General features: G+C 43.9%; 1 protein-coding gene across 1 annotated transcript in view; it reads right to left on the reverse strand.

The window, feature by feature from the left end:
• The window catches only part of LOC139349596 (SH3 and multiple ankyrin repeat domains protein 1-like), a 40,889-nt gene extending 30,883 nt beyond the window's left edge, over positions 1–10,006 (reverse strand). The window contains exon 1 of the mRNA XM_070990524.1: positions 9,758–10,006. The gene's annotated coding sequence lies outside the window, so the exon portion shown is untranslated. The remainder of the gene's footprint in view (positions 1–9,757) is intronic.
• Between the last annotated feature and the right edge of the window lie 9,220 nt (positions 10,007–19,226).

Raw genomic sequence — 19,226 nt, forward strand, 5'->3', positions numbered from 1 at the left:
TGGACAGATGGAACTCAATAAAATATCACATGAGACTATGGAGACACAACTCAAATTGGGACACAGATCTTAACTCATTCAATCACAGATTACCAACATGCAGATAAAAAGTAAAATTGGTTATTAATAAACTATGTAGAAAACATGGTGTTAATGGGGATTAAAGGGGCACTAAGTGATCTATGACTTTTGACTTATCAACCTCTATCGGTGACCAAGGACATCGACAGGTGTCTGGCACAGCTTACAGTGGCCTGTAATTGACATAGATAATAATGTAGAGATGAAGGAGCTAGCCAACAGCCGGAGATCCAACAGAAACATCTGATGAAGTCATAAAGTTTATGCGTATTCAAAACACTGTAATGAGAGGACTGCTTTTTTTCCTGCTGAAACACAGTTGAAAATGTGTGTGTTAATGCGCTTCAGTGTGTGTTTGCATTCCTTTGGGGCTTGTGAGAAAAAGCACCCGAGTGTCGGAGGCTGGTTGGCTGAGATTAGAGTTAGTCCTAGTATTAATTAAGGTTAGGTATCCGAATCAGATCAGATTCAGATTTTGGTGAGGGGTTAAGGCGACCCTTTTGGCTTTCAACCCTTTATAATGAAGCAATGTCTAAGTTTGACCCCTCATTATCAGTCCTATCAGTCTACTAGCAGCAATTTGTTCACAATTTACAAAAAAGCAAAGACTGGAGAGATGTTTGAAAAATAAGCTTAACTTTGGGTTTGCTGAAATATGTTTTTTCTGCTTTCCTGTACTGATCTTGCAACCCCTCTGATTTATCTTGTGAACACCAGCTTGGGAACAACTGGGCTGGCTTTTGGTCTCTTGGTTTAGCAAAATGGATCAGTCATTTTTGGACCTAGAAATTAGATCTTAAAAATGGTCGGTATAACTACAAAACCTAGCCAAGTCCTGCAGCTCTGTACTCATGCAGTAGAACAATACAAATGACCAGTCAACAGCGTTTGAACGATTGACCGGATGTATGCAAAACAATCCAAGCCTGGTCTGTGCGTGTCTCACTGACCAAAAGGAAGTCTGCTAGTTGAGCATTTCTGGGCGAAAGAGCGATGCCACAGAGGGAAGAGGACTGACTGCGTACGATTCCCCAAGATGCTCTGAGAGTGACAGGGTGGGCCACTTCAACACAAACACAGTGTCTGTCAGAGCAAGTGAACCAGGGAAGACAGAAAGAGGAGAAATGTGAGGAATGGTTTAAGAAATAACGGTAACCACTTGAGAAAAAGTATCTAACATCCATCCGTCTATTTTCTGACACTTAACTCAGTTGGCTGGGTCGTATAGTGTCTAACGACTTAGGATGGGGAAATTGAGCCGATAAATAAATAAAGGGTTTTGGAGAAACTGTGTGGGTGGCTAACATATAGAAAACTTTTTTCATTACTTTTTTTTATTTTACTGCTAAATTTAAAGGTCTCAGTGCTCAATAAGAACTATAGCTATAAACTATAAGACAGTTATACCTATAAGAAAGCTCAATTGTTCAATTGCCAATAGCTTGAAATTCATTTTACATTACATTTATCCAGTATTTTATAGGGAACAGCACACTACAGGACTCATCACTGACCATTGTTGTAAATCTGATTTACATGCTCAAAATGTATGTCATATGCATTGAGGCCGAAAACCTCTGGAATCAAAAGCTGACAAAGAGCATAATGTTAATGGCGTGTTTTGGAGATGAGCGCTACCATTCACGTACACCAGGAGAGAATAGAGAAGGTTGATATATGGACAAAGTCTCATCAAATATTGATCAACATTGAGCCTGCACTAGGCAAGATAAAGAACTAGAGGGACAGGCTGAGAGTAGACAGGAGCCTAATAACTGGGATGTAAATCCGAAAGGGGAATACACAAGAGAGAAAGATGAAGAGAGCTGCAGTTTGCATAAAGCAGAGTAATCAGATTGAGAGGAAAAAAGAGGGTCGAGAGAGCAACCGTGGCTGGAGGAGGGATGAGAGCAAGTGGAGAGCTAAGCTAAAGCAAACAGTAACGTACATATAAAAACAGGATGAAATGAGGTCTGTGTGAAAGGAAATGCTATTTGATGTCATAGTCTGACTACGCCAACTTCAGCAACACCTCCTGAAACGCTCTCCTCCGTCACCATGGATGGCGCAACTCGTCTCGTCTTTGCCTTCCCCGTCCTGTCACTCAGCTCCTACGCTCTGCCACAACAATAGCTCAGACTTAGTTTCCTTTCGCCAGCTGTTTCGCTCCCCTGTCCCTGTGCCGGCCATCATCTCTCCAACTCGTCTCAACTTGTCTTTCTGTCAGGAAAACGGTGGTGGGAGAGGGGAATGAATTTCAGTCTCTCGACAGAGCTGTCTCTCCGCATCATCTCAGAGGCAGAAAACTCATTTTGCTCTGTCTTACACTGAATCTCTTCGTTTTTCAACCACTCACTTGCCTTTTTTCTTCAGTTTGACTTAATGTCTTATTCGATTATTGTCCTATTCTGACGTCAGAAGAATATGGTCAGGGCACCCTGCACCCCATGATACGGTTGGGTGCAGTGTTAGCATGCAGCAGAAACACAGACAAGGGAATATTAAGAGAAGGTTCTTATGACGGGCTGCACGGTGGCGCAGCAGGTAGTGCGCTTGCCTCACAGCAAGAAGGTTGCAGGTTCGATTCCCAGGTCGGGCCTTTCTGTGTGAAGTTTGCATGTTCTTCCCGTGCATGCGTGGTCCCACAGACCGAAAACATGCTCATTAGGTTGATTGGTGACTCTAAATTGCCCCTAGGGAACAGGGGCAGTGAATGGTGTGTGTATGTGCCCTGCGATTGGCTGGCGACCGGTCCAGGGTGTACCCCGCCTCTCGCCCGTTGACAGCTGAGATAGGCTCCGGCCCCCCCGCAACCCCAAAGGGATAAGCGGCATAGAAAATGGATGGATGGATGGGTTCTTATGAGATCTCGTGCTGAAGCCTGGAGTCCCTGGAGGCTTCAGGGCTGACCACCTTTCTTTCAACCAGGGAACAATCCTGGTTGTTTCATTGGAGCATGGAACATAATGGATCGTTCACAATATGTGTCAACCACCACCAAGCTCCTAACTCAAAACTTGGATTAAAATGTCAACAGTCATGCAATGTAAGAGTAGGGACATCTGAAGATTTCATAAGTCAGTGAGTCAGTCTGCCCATGGGATGCCAATCCAGCAGCTTGACTCCTCATGATTAGAAGCCATGCAGACTCAGATAGAGGATTTCGATAGATCTGGGCCTACGTGGGTCCACAGGCAGCGAGGAAATGGAGTGAAAGTAAGATGAAGAATCAGGAACTGATTAATCACGTTAACGAGGACAGAGATGGATACCCTCCTTCAGCACCTGGAAAGCAAAGATGGATGGCTGGAGGCGTTTGCAGGGAGAGGTCACTGGTGGAGTCTTTGTCTTCTCTGTACATCTTGCTTTCTGCAAACCGTAGCAAAGCTGCAGTAATGACTTTGGGGCTCATTTGTTTGCTTTAGTCCTTGGGGTTCCTTGTAAACAAAACATTGTTGGCTAACAAGTCAAGTTTACTGCAATGCAAATTCTGCACATCGTAAAATAATGTCGGATCTGTGGGATTTTAATGTCATTTCTATTTCAGCGTATTTTAAATTATAAATTATATTATGACTTACCTTCTGTTAAAATATCCTAACTGTCCCTCCATACATTATAGAAGTGCAGAGTGTGCTGTGACAGGGTGGCCCTGTGCTGCAGGGGTTTCTCCTCTTATTTTGGTCAGTCTTAAATGAATATTCATAAGCGCAGTCCAAGCACAATGTAATATAGACCTAACGGACAGTCAGTTCAACTCATATTTCCTCTTTTTGTCAATCTCTCTCTCACTCACTCACTCTCTCCCTATGTAGGACAGAGCTTGTGTATAGATATATTTTCAGTGTATCGGTCCCCAGAAAGTAGAATTGGAGATCATCCAAGGAACAGATTGTCCCACTTTTACGTCCTGTGAAAGTGGAGCGGCCAAGTTCTGTCCTCTATATCCCTCTCTTTCACTGGGTCTCCACCCTTCAGCCTCTCACTAGTGATGAGGAACCGTCAAGAACACTGTAAGCCTACTCCAACACGGGGTGGATGGGATGAATCACTTTACTGGGGGGAGAGGGCACTTATGAATGGTGCATGATTAGCCATTAGGTCTGGGGGTGGTGCTCTGACGTAGGAATTTAAGGGGGAAGGGCTAAGCTGGGGTATGATAAGTGGGTACCCTACTGTATATAACATGAAGGTAACTTCAAAGGACAACACCATGGACATGTCCTTTAAGTTTCAATGCCTAGGATTTTGAAAAAAAGCATTGAAAATGTATTGATTTGGAGGCTCTCCTGTTATGATGACAAGGCTTGGCATTTCCAAGCAGTAATTAAATCTGTGCTTGATAAAATCTGATGAAATACAAGGGCTTAATTGAATTCATTTTACAGGCAGATAACAACACCAGCATTAGATTCATCCTCTATGCACCCAAAGATCCTGATATTTCCCTCAGCGGGGGGGGGGGACGCCTTTTAGTCAATCTTGCATATCTGATGCTAATCAAACAAAAAAAACGATAACCCTGCTAATCAGTAATTAATTGGATGATTAAAATAATTACTCCCAGCTCTCCATTTCACAGTAAACATCCTGCCCCTTTGATCTGCGTTCCAGCTCCATCCTCCCCATCGCTACCTCACCAAGGACGATCTGTTTTAGGAAAAAGGGGCCACCGCTCGCTTCACAGGTTACACGCCGCTCGCCTGATGTTCCGAGCACGTGTGCATGCGCGCGCACACACATGCTGCGCGATGGCGCACACACATTCCACAGTTTTACTCTTTAAGCAGCACTTGAACACATCTGTCCTGGAAAAATGTCTAGCAGAAAGCAGCATTAGGTGCAAGACCAGTCAGCCCTAGCTTGGCTGGCGGTCTCGTGTAGATCAAAGTGGGCTATCTTTCCCCTCAGACTGGATATAATTGGGTCAGGTGGAGCATGCGCTGAGGGCCTCGCTTGGGCTAAACTTGGCCGGATGGGCTGGGAGACCTCAATGCAGCACAGATTTAGGCGTGAACATCCCCTGCGCTATTTCTGAGACTTCCCCCCTTCTCGTAAACGTTGTTTGAGCTTCTTTGTCCGACTGCACAACAGAAATCCCTAAATCAGGGTTTCTCAACTTTTACTTCTTCTGGCCCATGACAGCATTTTCAGGTCCCCCAAATTTCAAAGCTCTAGGCAGATGATATGGAAAATGAAAATACGGCATGACGGCTCTTCTATTCAATTGTAACAGTCAAGTATTTCCAGTTAAGTTGAACAAACATCCTGCAACCACGTCTGCAAAACTTCCGGTCAAAATAATGTTTCAAACTTTGCAAACACAATTTCATCTGCACCTTCAAATGTAATATAATGTTAATTAAGCCTGCTTAATATCTTAGAGCAACCTAATATTTCAAATGCTTTATTTGAGGTTATAATTGCAGATGAATGAGCGAATCCATGACGGCCAATATGCGAGACACAGTGTTCTTTTATTGTCTGTTTACTAATAAAGGTGTTCCCATCAGCAGTTACTTTAATGACACCAGATCCCAGGTTTATGTGTACATCTGTGCACTGAAACCAAGCTTGAGTGTAGAAGACACAGACAGCACCCAGTATCTAATAACTTCATCTGAAATACATCGAAATAGATGTCACAATACACACTCCCCTTTCACTCATAACACATGATATGACAGAAAGTGCGTTCAGATGTCATGAAAACGGAGATTTCAGAGGCAGCTGTGCAGCAGGTTGCCTTCTGTTTCACAACAACAGAGGGAAAGAAGCACAGATGCGGCGTCAAAACATTTCTAAAAAAGCAGACCAGACCATCTATAGAATTCCTGGTGTCAAGTAACTTTTTCTCATCCATCTTTTACTTTTTATACTCGTCCCAGAGCTCCCAACTACAGAGACCTCAGGCCTCAAGTACAATGAAAGCAGGCCACAGACAAACTAGTCAGACACACGGAGATGAGTGCAGGTTTAAGGCTTAAGGGTGGATTTTATGGCAGATAAACAGCCACAAATAGACTGTCCTCTAGTGACACTTTCACTTACCTTGCACGTCCATTGACTTAAAGGTAACACTGAGAGACAAAAGTCAACAAGATACTAATAAACGCTGTTAGACATGGCTGACAAAGTGAGGACCATGTCGACGCCTGTCAGGTCCCATTAGAGTTCATCTATCTACCATGTAATGGGGTGTAATTGGTTCTGCAGACATGAAGACCCTTCATTCTTAACTTTGCACTTGATACTTATGACTGTTATCACTCCAAATAAAGGACTTTCTAATAAACTTTTGTCCTAAACCAGTAACATTTAGAACCTAGGAAGGCGAGAGAGTGTTTTGGGGGGAGCATCTATAATAGCGACAGAGGTTGGATGTTAGACAGAAAAAGCAATGAAGGTATTAAATGTGTGCTTTCTCTCCAAGTTATTTTGTGGGAAGTGTATTCTTCGCACCTGCCCCCGCCTCTAATCAGATCATCACTGTCTTGTTACGACTCTAAACTGAACGAAACATTGCTGGCTAAAAGGCCGTGTGATCCCGCTGGCTTGAAACAGGCTGCTCAGCGGCCCAGAAGCTGGTTTATACCAGCAAACAACAGCTGTGTTTCCATCTAACTGTCAAACAAATCTGTAGCGAACTTTTGAAATGTCGCAAAAAAAAAAGAGGAAACAAAAGAAAATGCAAATTCGGCGTGTTATCATCAACTGATTTGGAGCAAATAATAGGCCACCCAAAGCGTAGTTTCGTCAGGTAGCTACATCACGCATGAGGTTGCAAACTGGAAACAAAACCAATTGTGCGCCAACCGCCAAGTGCTGTATGGAAATATCCAGGAAGACGCTGACAGCGGAAACAGCTTTTCTGGGAGCAGAAACAGCTTCAAAATTTATAGAAAAATATGTCAATTGAAACACAGCTAGCAAGTTTAATGAGTGAGACTTTATAGTTCAGCTATCGGTATATGACGAGCTCTGTCATCATGTGACATATTACTCATGTCCTCATGTCAGAAGGTACATTGACATGCTTTAAACTTTAACTGGTGTCCCGCTTTAAAAGTCGCCAAGCACATTCTGGTGTTACAGAGTCCCTTTAAACTGTGTATTTAAAACCTGGTTGGTGCTTTCTGAGCCATCTGTGCCAGAACAGCGTGTCTGCATTTTTCTTTCATTAATCTGGACTTGCGTTCAGAAATCGTAAAGCAGGAATTATTTGAGCTCTTCATAATGGTGGATGTGTTGCAGTTTCTGTTTTCATGGCTTCCAGCAATCCTCCAGATCTTTCCCTTGGGGGAAATCTCCCCCCATGTAATAATGAAAAGCCTGCAGAGTCAGGGGAAACAGCTCTTCTCTCGCGTTCCATCTTAATGAGCACAACAATGGGACTCTGTCAGGTCTGCAAATAACAGTTAGAAGTTCATTAAAAATCATATTAGATGATGGTTTTTATTTACACATGGAATTACCCCTCAAGGTTATTTGTCAGACAGAAGATGGTCTGTGGCATTTCTTTGTTTTGTGGATAGAACTGCTGTAGCAGCATCACACTCACACGACTTTTGCACCGTTTGTCCTTGAATTAAGAGCTAATGAGTGTGTGAAGCACATGTGTGTTTAGCTTTTTTATAGCGCCTTACAGCTGTAGCCCAGTTTAATACTCCCGTGGGACTAATTTAAGGAACATTTTGTTGTGGGTTTTGCATTTCTGCCTCATAGATACAGTAGTAGCTTGCAGCTAATAGAGCCTAGCCATGTTCCTTCCCTGCAGGGCTGTCACTGGAAATATTCTCCCAGCTTGTCCATCTTTTGTCCTCCACTCTCTCCACACCAGACCCTGGAGAATTACTGGACCATATAGCATTGTCACATCTGCTACTCTGACCAGCCTGTTTATCGACTCCTGCTCCTCCCAGCGAGATGAGACAGGACAGAGCAGGACCAGGCAGGAAGGAGCAGCAGGATGGGATGGAGTGGAAGTAAGAGGGCAGTGGTGGTGGAAATTTCCTGAATCAGAGAGGCACTCATTTCCACTGACACATCAAGCTTTCTGGCCAATTCAGTGTATTTCATGTCTTTCATCATCCACTCAATTGTTTCATAATCACATTCTCTTTTGGCATTAGTCACACATTATGTATAATCACTCCAAGTCCCTCTCGATTGATAACGTCACCCAGCTTTCTTTGTTCCATTGTGATCAATTGTTCTGCGTTTGTTGGGAAGCCATTAATCTTAGTGTGCCCACTCTGCTCTAAATTGCCTGGTTTATTTGCTTCCTTTTCCCAAATGAATTCCCTTAGGTGCACTTCTCTGAGAGAGAAATATGCTTTTAAAGCCAGCGTTGGTTGTTGTTGTGCATTAGATGGGGCAGGTCTTAGGAGGCGGTGCAAAGCCAATTATGTTGTGCTGTATCTATAGGATGAAAGTGCACAGAGCTGGAACACACTGTGGCATTTAGGTATGTGTGTGTGTGTCAGTTTTCTTGGGTCTTTAGAGGGTTTTCACCTTTCCACCAGCTGACATCACGAATACTGCGAGCAGGTAATGATTTTGACAAGTCGCAGCCACAGTACAGAAGTGTGTGAGATGTGGGTGTTGATGAGCTCTCCTTTGATTCGGTGAAATGTAATATAATGCCATAAGTGTCTGGATAGTATTACAATAGGGTTACATAAATGTAGGTTTTACATAAGCACAAGTGTCAACTTTTTTTCTCCAAATTTCCCAGACTGATTTCTGGCTTATGTCACCAACATCAATTATTCCCCCATTAGTGTCTGTGCATGTCTCACTGCCATACAACAGGTCATAACCTACTTTGTAACTGTGGGGGAGCGGTTGTAAAACACTGCAAAGTACAATTATGACTCATAATGAACATGGAATAATCTACATGAAACAGGGTCTTAGCAAGTCACAAGGGATCCAATTATGGCCACTGGATTCAACGTGAAATCCTCATTTAGAGAGATGACCTTTTCCACCAACACTGCCCACTTTGTCCGGAGGAAAACGTCCGGCAGCGATCCTTAGAACCGTCACCGTGACGTGTCTTTAAGTTAACCTCCGTGGTTCACAACAAGAAAAGAAATAACATTACAGCTGCTTTGAACCACAGCTAAAAAAGCTCATATGTGCCAGACTGGAGCAGCTCGCTCTCACTAATCAGTGTTAAAGCTGCTCGGAGTGATATGTGCGATGACTACAGAGTTTTCTTTGAAGGCTCTCTGATCTTTTTAATTGTACTTCTCTGTCCCACTTTACTCTTCCTCCCCACCTCCATAAAACATAGGAATCAGCCCTCAGAGGACGTGCACTCTCCTCTCTCTCAGCAGCACCCACTTCTTGTGACTTTCACCATCTCACATCTCGCTGCTGAAGATCCTTTGCTTCTTTCTGTGTGTGCCTGATACTTCTTATTGCACATCTTCTATATGTGTATTTCACACACACACACACACACACACACACACACACACACACACACACACACACACACACACACACACACACACACACACACACACACCAGGTTTCTATCATCAGCCTTGCTGCTGTTTCTTGTATTCTGAACACTTCACATGACTTTGACATAGCAGTTGTTCTCATTCATTTGAATTCTGACCAAAACTCGGAGTAAATAAAAGGATTAACAAAAAGTAAATACCTCTTAGTCTGCAGTTCAGACGGTGTTGCTCCTCGTTTTATCCGCAGTGACCTCCTTGAAAAACCACAAAGAGAGTAAAAAGGGACCGGGGGCTGGAAAACGAGAGAAAGATCCAGTTGACAAAATAGAAATGAGGAAAAAAATAAGAAAAAGTTATTTGCTTTTTCTCTTTCAAAATCACATTTTCATGCCTTCTAGTCTTTAAATGTGCATCAGTGTGAGCCAGCCTGAGCCACTGTGCTGTGCAGCCTCTCTCGTTTTCATTCACTCACACACACTTTCACCTACTCTATGCCCTGGTTTAGCCGTCTCTCTCTCTCTCTCTCTCTCTCTCTCTCTCTCTCTCTCTCTCTCTCTCTCTCTCTCTCGCTCTCTCTCCCTCACACACATACATTAATGCACTCTCTCTCCAGCGTGGCATACTCTCTCTCTCTCTCTTATTTCAGCTGCTAGATTGATCTTTCTCCTTCTCCTACCTCTTTTGTACTTCCACTCCGTACTGACTCTTCACCCTCTATGTGTCGGTTCCTCTCCCTGCCTTTTTTTTTTTTTTTTTGCATTCAAGCGCTCTTCTATTCAATTATTCCCAATTTTCTTCATTACCCTCTCTCCTTCTCTGTCTCTCTCTCACTCTTCCGCCACATTTCAACCTCTCCTCCCTCTCTCTCGCTCATTATTTCAGTCACTCCATCAATCAAACGCACTCACACTCGTCCCATGATATCATTCCCTCCCCTTTATCTTTCATACATATAGTGGATGGATTCAGGCCACCTCACTGCTCCCCTTGTGTCTCTGACGCTGAGAGGTCGTCAGAAAAATAAAGAAAAACTGTTTTTCCATTCATAAAATGTGGCTTTATTACCAAGTCAGTACAGATAAAATATGGTGACAGATATTGTAGCTACATCTTCTAAGAAAGTAATCAACCATGACTTTGAACAAACTTGGAGTAATAATGGGCTTTTTTCTGTCATTTAAAGGGTCAGTTCCCCTCAGTGACACGCGCAGTGTTAATTAACCAATACACTGATAGAACTGGGGATACCGCAAGTATGTGATATTCCTTAATCATTCAGTTATGACATGCCCATGCCAGCACTGAGATTAACTGATATTTCTTGTACAAAAGAAAGGAATAACTGAATGCATTACGTTACAGGTCGTAGACAGCATTTCACAAAGCCAACATCTCACAGAACTCACAGATTTTTTTATGAGAGTCTGGTGCTGATTTGCTGCCACCTCAAATGACTCACCTGCTCTGTAGGAAAGAGATCTGATGTCATTGAGGACAACAAGAATGCATTAAAAATACCAGGAGTAAACGCAAATTCGAGATCAGATGGTTTATTATGCAGTTTACGGATCCAAATACAGATCGCATTTTAATACCAGGTGTAATGCTGCTGATGCATGTGGTTTGTGAGCGGCTTAAGGAGTGACTGCCTCATTATCTGCACCACCAGGTGAACGTAAGGCATCTGCACATGGCGCATGGCACTCCCTCATGGTAAACTGTTTATGACGCAAGCATCTGCTAGCTGAGAGCAGGAAGCCTATTTCATACTGCACTGCACGACCAAAAGAAGTCTTAAAACCCACATAGAAAATGATGTATTCAGTGCTCTAATGTTGGATCTGTGCGATGATATCAGTAAGTTTATATAATAATTCTGTTTCGGTGAACTGCCTGTACGCAGCTGGAGTGCTTGAGTGAAAAACTGTCCTTATGCTTACTTTTATGCTTTTAGAGCCCATCAAAGAGAAGGATGGAGGACAGAGGAAGGCGAGCTTGGCTGGAATACATTAATGCACACAAAGGTGCACTCTGTTAAGAGGAGATGCAGATGAATCCTGACAAATCCAGCCTCTCAAGGACAGCATGTCACCTGCATTTTAACCCTTGATAAGAGCCCTACTGGGTGCTCTGCTTTAATGGTGCACGAGCACTTTGTGGTCTTTACTCACTTGTACTTTCATCCTGCCTTGGTGCTTCCACTGCCTTTGTTGCCCAATGTCCTTATTCTGAGAAACTAGCTTTCCTCCTGCTTTCTGTGTTAACGCCTTTCCTGCCAAAGGCAAGGAGAGGAAAGTGGGTCACGGGCAGATGGAGCATCCAGTAGTAAGAATGTTGGCTAAGTTTTTATTTGTATTTTTTCCTGTGTTCAGTTGCTTTGCTTTGGGTGAAGTGGGGTCAGACTGAAGAGGAAAGCAAAAGCAGAAGAGACAGAAGAAGAGGCCAGAAGGAGAGACGGTATCGATTTATGAAATGGAAGCTGTGAAGCACAGAGAAAGTACTGCTTTAAAACACTATCTTCAAACATGAAATGTTGTCTGCGCGTTTTCAATGCGAGTACTTTGTATTGAATTGTCAACCGAACAATACAACCTCATGTTGAGATGCATATTTGTGACTATTGCACTCACAGACCAAAACTGTTTTGCAACTCCACAGCCCTAAATGTAGTTACATGTGCTTACTGTACAAACAGTCAGTGAAATGTGGGCTGAAACCAGCACGCAGGCCTCATTCATGCATCTTTTCCTTGAGGAAAACCAGTGCAGTGCTGGACTCTGGTGGCCATTTCATGTAACTGAAACAGTTCTTTTAAATGTGAGTAATAAAATCTAATTCTCAGAAGACTTTGAACATTTCAGGGTTGAATGTGTCAGCATTTCCATTTGCCTTTTTAGATGTAGTTCTTGGAGTGCAGTTGCTCAAGAAGTGTTTCTTAACATTTTTACTGTGATCTGCTTTTCTCTTCCTCTTATAAAAGATAAAGTCTTAGCTTGAATCACAGAAATACAATCTGTTATTCAGGGAATAAAACTGAAAAAAAAATTACATTTTGCTTAGAAAAAAGAAAAGGCTCATTTTCTTTTTATCTTTTGCATTTATTGTATATCGGTACATAAGTACTGTTAACTATACTCGGTCTACGATTTCACACAAGACAAAATGAAAGTGTCCCTTTGGTTGGATTCTTAGAAACAAGACAGAAGCAGAAGTACCACATTTTGTCACATGTCTGACCAGAGGACTACAAGTGCCTTTTCAGCACATCAGCTTTGAGACAGATGGTATGCTATGTCGTATACCAGAAAGAGGTTTAATCTGTCTCAACACATAGTACATCAAATGCAGTACACCAAAAATACCAGGGTGTCCTGCAGCGTCTGGCCACATTTTGCAGTTTGCAAGTCAGCATTCATTTCTGGCTATTCTGACCCACAATCCACTGCGCAGCGGAGGGTGCATCACATGCACTGAGAGCGTAATTCAAATTTTGCACTGAGCAAGAGGATCCAAGTCAAGGTCATTATTAAGTATTTTGTCACAATTGTATGCATACTGCATGCAACAGTGTGTGCTGTGTAAGGTAAGTAAAAGTAGTGATTTCACCTGTTTCATCTGAAATGTGTTCTTCAGAAGTCTGACATGATTTCAGTTCGCTTTCAGTGCTTTTATCTTTGGTCTTTATCTGCAGGAATCAGCAGTATGTCACTTCGCACCTCAAACCCACAGTATCCTGAAATGATCTTCACATAAAACGACTGATTACAACCTCTGGTGTGAACGATGATGTCTTATTAAGCTTTTGAATGTCACATCATTAGTTTTAAACCTGATCTGTACGTGTGCGGGCAGCTTCACAAAATCATGTTATCTGTGCGTTGATAAATAGCGACTGTCACATCATTTCTAAACAAATCCACATTAAGTCTTGGTCCTTTAACCTCAGAGCCTCTGTCTGTTCGATTCACACCCAACTTCCGCCCTGTTATTCAGCAGCCACCAACAAAAACAGTTTTGTAACAGCCTTACTGTTTCATATGTGAAACAGACACCACAGTTTCTCCTTTATTTCTCAGAAGCTTCTTACCCAGAATAAAAACAGTAAGCAGAGGATCAGTTCTCATTATTTATTACAGCAACCATTCGGTGTCATGAAAACACCATAAAAGGCTATTTTTAAGACTTTCTCAGCTGCAATACTATTTTGCCAAATACTGTTATGTGAAATACTGAAATACTAATACTTTTGACATAACACTGGTAAGACTGAAAATTTACAGTGCTGTACGTCTGAATGAGGCTACCAAAGGCTTCTCCAAATACTCATGTGCACTTCACCACAGAATGAGAGCGTATTCTTTCCACGCTTGGTGCTGGACCAGCGGGTCTATCACACGCTTTGGGAGTGGTATCTGGTTGCATATTACTTGCATTCAGTTGGGAATCATCACATGAGCTGTGAAAGCTAGGTATAAACTAACACTGACTAACATCTGGCTTTTGTTTTCAGTGACAAAAGGTACAGCTTTCACTACAAAATGGGTATTTATTGTCTTCCAGCCCCAGCCAGCAGTGATGGAAACAAGACACCCGAATAGACTAATGCTAATTTTTGCCCCTTTTCCAACATGATGCCACGTTGGAAAAGGAGATTGAAGTGAAAGCTTTAAGAAAAAAAAAAGTAAGCAGGTTTGTGATGTCGAGCTTTCCACATCAGACAGGAAACAAACACAGAGACAAACACGTCTGCTGACAATGGGAAATGAGTGAATGATCTATTTTAAGTGTTTGTGGTTTTTTACCGCCTTTAAAAACCCCTGTCTAATTTTGGTGTAAAAATGATACCAGGGCATGAAATACATGTATATATATATTATCTACTTATGTATTATGCCATTATGCTGGAGGTTAGAATTTGTATATATATTGCCATTTATGCTGCTGTTAGAGTTACATACTTTACTCTCATCTCCTTATAAGCTACACACACATAGCCACACAGACAATATGACCTTTATTAATCTCAGAAAACACAGAAATGAAATTTAACATACCTTGTATCAAGTAACACATAATTTACATATGGTGGAGGATCTAGCCATGTTCTCTTTCAGCACGCTGTCTCCTATGGATTGGATGGATTGTGTGCCAAGACCTGTGGACCAAGTAGGGAGCACTAAAGTCTAAACCACGGTGACCCCTACCTGTATTGACCAGTTAAATAGCTGCACATTTCTCTTTTTTAACTCTGTGTAATCATAAGTCAGGCATTCTCATTCTGGCAGGTGGTTGCAGCTAACTGCTTGCAGACTGCGATTTCCCAAAAGACTGAGATCCATGCACATGTTCTCTATTTTATCAGTGTGTTAATAAATACCCTTAACTGATGACAGAATATCTCCTGACCTCTTTCTGCAAAAATGACCACGCTCATAAAATGGTGACCCCCGACGTAATTGCAGAGAGGACCAGGATGTTTTAGTTGGCACGTCATGAACTGGATTTTTTCAGTGGGTGCAGACTCTGTGTCTGGACTTCCCACCACTCACGAAGTGGCCACTCTAAGAAAGGTAAGCAGAAAACCTATTGTCTTTATACCAAATTTCTGCATTTGGCATATGACTAAATTAAATATAATAGATTATAAGTAATGAAGTAAAAGAGAACACTGATAAAATAGAGCTATGGTGGGGTTAAAGTACAACAAAAAGAAAGTGAAAGTGAATAACAGTAAAGAGAACTGTGAGATGAAAAAGATGTCATGATCAAAATTGGCTGCATGAGAGTGCTTTTTGTAAATCCTGGCAGAAACGTTGGTTGAGAAAAAGAGTAGGATCAGTGAAAAGCCCTTCTATAGCGCTTGGTGCAATCAGTGCTTAGTGTAATCATGGAGCTGATTTGAACGTATGCCGATTGAGTGTCCTAAAGCCCGCAGCAAACGGGCCAGTTCTGTTTGGGAATAAAGCATTCAATAGTGCAGATAATTGTGTATCTTGGCGCAGCGGCGTGGCGCAGACGCGGCGCAAAGTCACGTCCGCTTCGCCGATGGGGCGTGGCGGCGCAGACTTTGGTATTTTCGTGCACTGCGCCGCCGGCGCATCTCCTACTCCTTCTCATCTCAGCAGCGCAACTCTGAAGGAGGGAGGGGAGAAGGCGTGGAGTGGGTTTGACACAGCCGAGTCAAATCTTCACCAATCACAGCAGCAACAACGCCGATGGCGAGGCGCATGGCAAGTTTCGAGGATGACTGAGCCAAACTTCTCCCAGGAGGAGACTGACGTCACTCATGTCTAAATATGAGGTCCTTAGATGGTAAATCCTCGGCCTCCTCCTCCTCCTCCTCCTCCCCAAAGCAATGATGAACTCCATCTTTGTAGATAACGTTAAGCATACTATGATTACGTTTGTATTTGGAATGAAATGACGTGGGTAATAGCGGACAACGATCATCACTTACGTTTTTTCCGTGTGTCAGTCTCTCTGTGTCTCTCCAGTGCTCTGAGATAGATGCAGTATATATGCTCTGTAGGATGCCACGGCTGTTTCTGGTTGGCACAGCGACGTCAATTGATTAGTTTGCATCCCTGTTTCAACTGTGTACATTCGGTCAGGGTGAGTGACCATTACGCGTGCCGAACGCGCTTGCAATGTGGTCAGATGAGATACTGATCAAAATATATAAATTAAGGTCTGACTGTATGTGCTGACTCTGATATTGAATCGTGGCTGTTGCTAATTATTGATCGCAGTGAAATGCCAGACACTGTGGAAACCTGCCTGTGAGCTATTGGTGACGTTAGCGCAAAACTCCGCCGGTTTACTAAAATCCACTTGCCCGGTGGTGCGCTGCTGGCGTACAGAGTTGACCAGGTCTAGGGTGGCGAGCTTTCAGCGCACTTTTGCGCTGCAGACACAGACCGAAATGAACGAAAATCCAAATCCGCCCCCTACTGCGCCACAACGCCCATCCTGGCGTACCTCTGTGCGCCTCGGTTTACCAAAATACCAAGTGAGTCTGCGCCTGCCTGCGCTGCACGAAAATACCACTGCGCAGGGTGCGCACCCTGCTGCGCAGGCTGCGGAGGGGAAAATAGAGCCCAAAGAGATAAATAGGCCTAAAGAGGATAAGAGAAGAAAAGCAAAAGAAGTTCACTGGGGATTTTTCTTTAATTTTCTTTCATTAGGGATAATTTTTCATTTCACTTTTATTAGAAATAGTTCTTTCTTTGTTTTATTTTATTTTATTTTATTTTTTATCATTATTACAAATTGTTTTTCATTGGGGATTGTTTAAGATACCAGCAGTGTCAGAGTGACTAAAGAAAGAGAGAAATCTCCAAGTGGTAGACGGAAACCTAACAGTGATAACACAAGTCTACCCAGAGGCTGGAAACCTAACGGTGTCAACGCAAAGCCTGCTCTGTGGTCACTCTATGGGTCAGTTGCTCGGGTGTTCTCCATACAAACAGACTGGCCACTGGGAAAGGATTGAGTGTTCATTAATCTCTGCATGCTGTATAATTACAGGTGTTATTAAGTGTCCTGTAAGCCCATGAGGGCTGGGCACCGTTAGGTGTAGGACACTTTGTCAATAAAATTAAATCAATCAATCAAATCATACAGGCCAGCCTGAGCAGAAGTGTTGGACCCAGTGCTAGTGAATAGAAAATTAGGGATAAAATAAAGCAAATAAGTAAAGAAAATGGAGAAAGTGCAGACTCTAGGGGGACTGAGAGAATGGGTTATACGGGAGGTGGTGAGAAATGCTGAAGAAAAAAGCCAAGGTCAAGTCAAAAAAAGATGTGGGAGAAGTGGGAAAAGCAAGGCCTCATTTCAGAAGAACCAGAAGCTACTTTGCCAAGTAATAATGTGATTATGAGTTTGGTCACCACGGCTGATGGAGCAGCGAAGGCTGCGCACAGTGAGTGGGAATCCAGTGGAAAAAAGATATGGGGATCAGCACACAGTAAAATGAGAAAGAAAAAAGACCAGCATGCAATGACGATGGCCATGTGTAGGCTCATGACAGAGATTAAGAAGAAAAATCAGAGACGCCAGGAAAAGGAAATGGAGGATGGATAAGCATACTGGAGGACCAGATGATGGGAGTGTTGCTCTGTGCAGGAGACATGAGAGTCCTGCTGGAAAGACTGGAAGGAAAAGAGATAACTAGATGGCTACTGAAAGCACCAGGAGTAGGACCCTCCGCACGAGACACCATCCCACCGGATATGTTCGGAAATCACCTGTGGGAGGAGCTGAGAAGGTCCTATCCTCCTAAGAGGAAGAGGAAACCAAACAACTGAACAAAAGATTACTAAAGCAGCAAGTGGCTAACAGAGACGCTGAGATAAACAAGACTAAAGCTGAAGTCAAGGCTAAAGATAAGAAGATGGTGATGACACCCAGTGTTGACGAGGGACTAAAGCAGGAGCTAGCCAAGGCAGTGAAGGAAGCTATGCAGGAGCAGGGAACGAGCACAGCCTCCAATACAGAAATACCAAGGAGGGCCAAACAGGAGCCAGTGGGGAGGACAATGGAGAGGAAGAGGATGGAATAACATCTGTTACATCTGTGGACAACCAGGACACTGGAGCACCCACTGTCCTAATAACATGCAATGAGGATATCGAGGACTACAGAGAGGAAGAGGAAGAGGAGGTCCACCGAGAGGCAGAGGAGGTCCAAACATCCCATACTCATCCCAGATACCAGCACATGCATGGGAACCTAAAACTGATTATTGACGGGACCTGTAAACCGAAGCAGGCCAGCTCTGTCCACCACTAACAGAACCAATGGTGGTCTGTGAAATCAAAGGGGAAGACACACTGGCTTCTAGCAGACACTGAAGCAACCTACTCCTCTCTCACCACCCCCTACCCCCTGTCTAACAGAAGCCTAGCCGTTGTGGGGGTCTCAGGCCCACCTCAAGTTCAGCCTGTCACTGTTCCATTGGCAGTGACTCATGAAGGACAAAGACTGACTCACCAGTTTCTACATGCCCCTGAGTGTCCTATCAATCTCCTTGGAAGAGACCTGCTGGCCAAAGGGCGAAGGCGAAGGCGATATCCCTCTGGAGAACAGCAGCGAAGGTGATATCCCTCTGGAGGCTGGCAGCGAAGGTGAAGGCGATACCCCTCCGGAGAACAGCAGTGAAGGCAATATCCCTCTGGAGGCCCGGAATGGAGGCAGGCGAGAGGACCGCTGGGCTGGGAGCCGGTGACGGGGCATCTGGAGCAGGAGGTGGCTGTGGCGCTGGCTCGGTGGGTGACCGCTGCTGCGGCTCCGACTCGGTGGGTGGCTGCAGCTGCGGCTGTGGCTCTGGCCGAGGCTGTGACCAAGGCTTTGGCTTTGACTCTGGCTCAAGCTGCGACTGTTATTGCCGCCCTGGCGGAAGCTTGGGCTCTGGCTCTGGCTCTGGCTGCGGCCGCGGTTGCAGCTCTGGCTGAAGCTTGGGCTCTGGCTCTGGCTCTGGCTGCGGCCGCGGTTGCAGCTCTGGCTGAAGCTTGGGCTCTGGTTGTGGCTTTGGCTGTGGCTGTAGTTCAAGCTCGGGCTTTGGCTCTGGCTGTGGCTGTGGCTCAAGCTTGGGCTGTGACTCTGGCTCTGGCTGGCAGCTGGCAACCTGGGGCTGAGGCTGAGGCTGAAGCTTGGGCTGGTAGCTGGCAA

Source organism: Chaetodon trifascialis, chromosome 21, assembly GCF_039877785.1.
Source record: "Chaetodon trifascialis isolate fChaTrf1 chromosome 21, fChaTrf1.hap1, whole genome shotgun sequence".
Lineage (NCBI taxonomy): Eukaryota > Metazoa > Chordata > Actinopteri > Chaetodontiformes > Chaetodontidae > Chaetodon > Chaetodon trifascialis.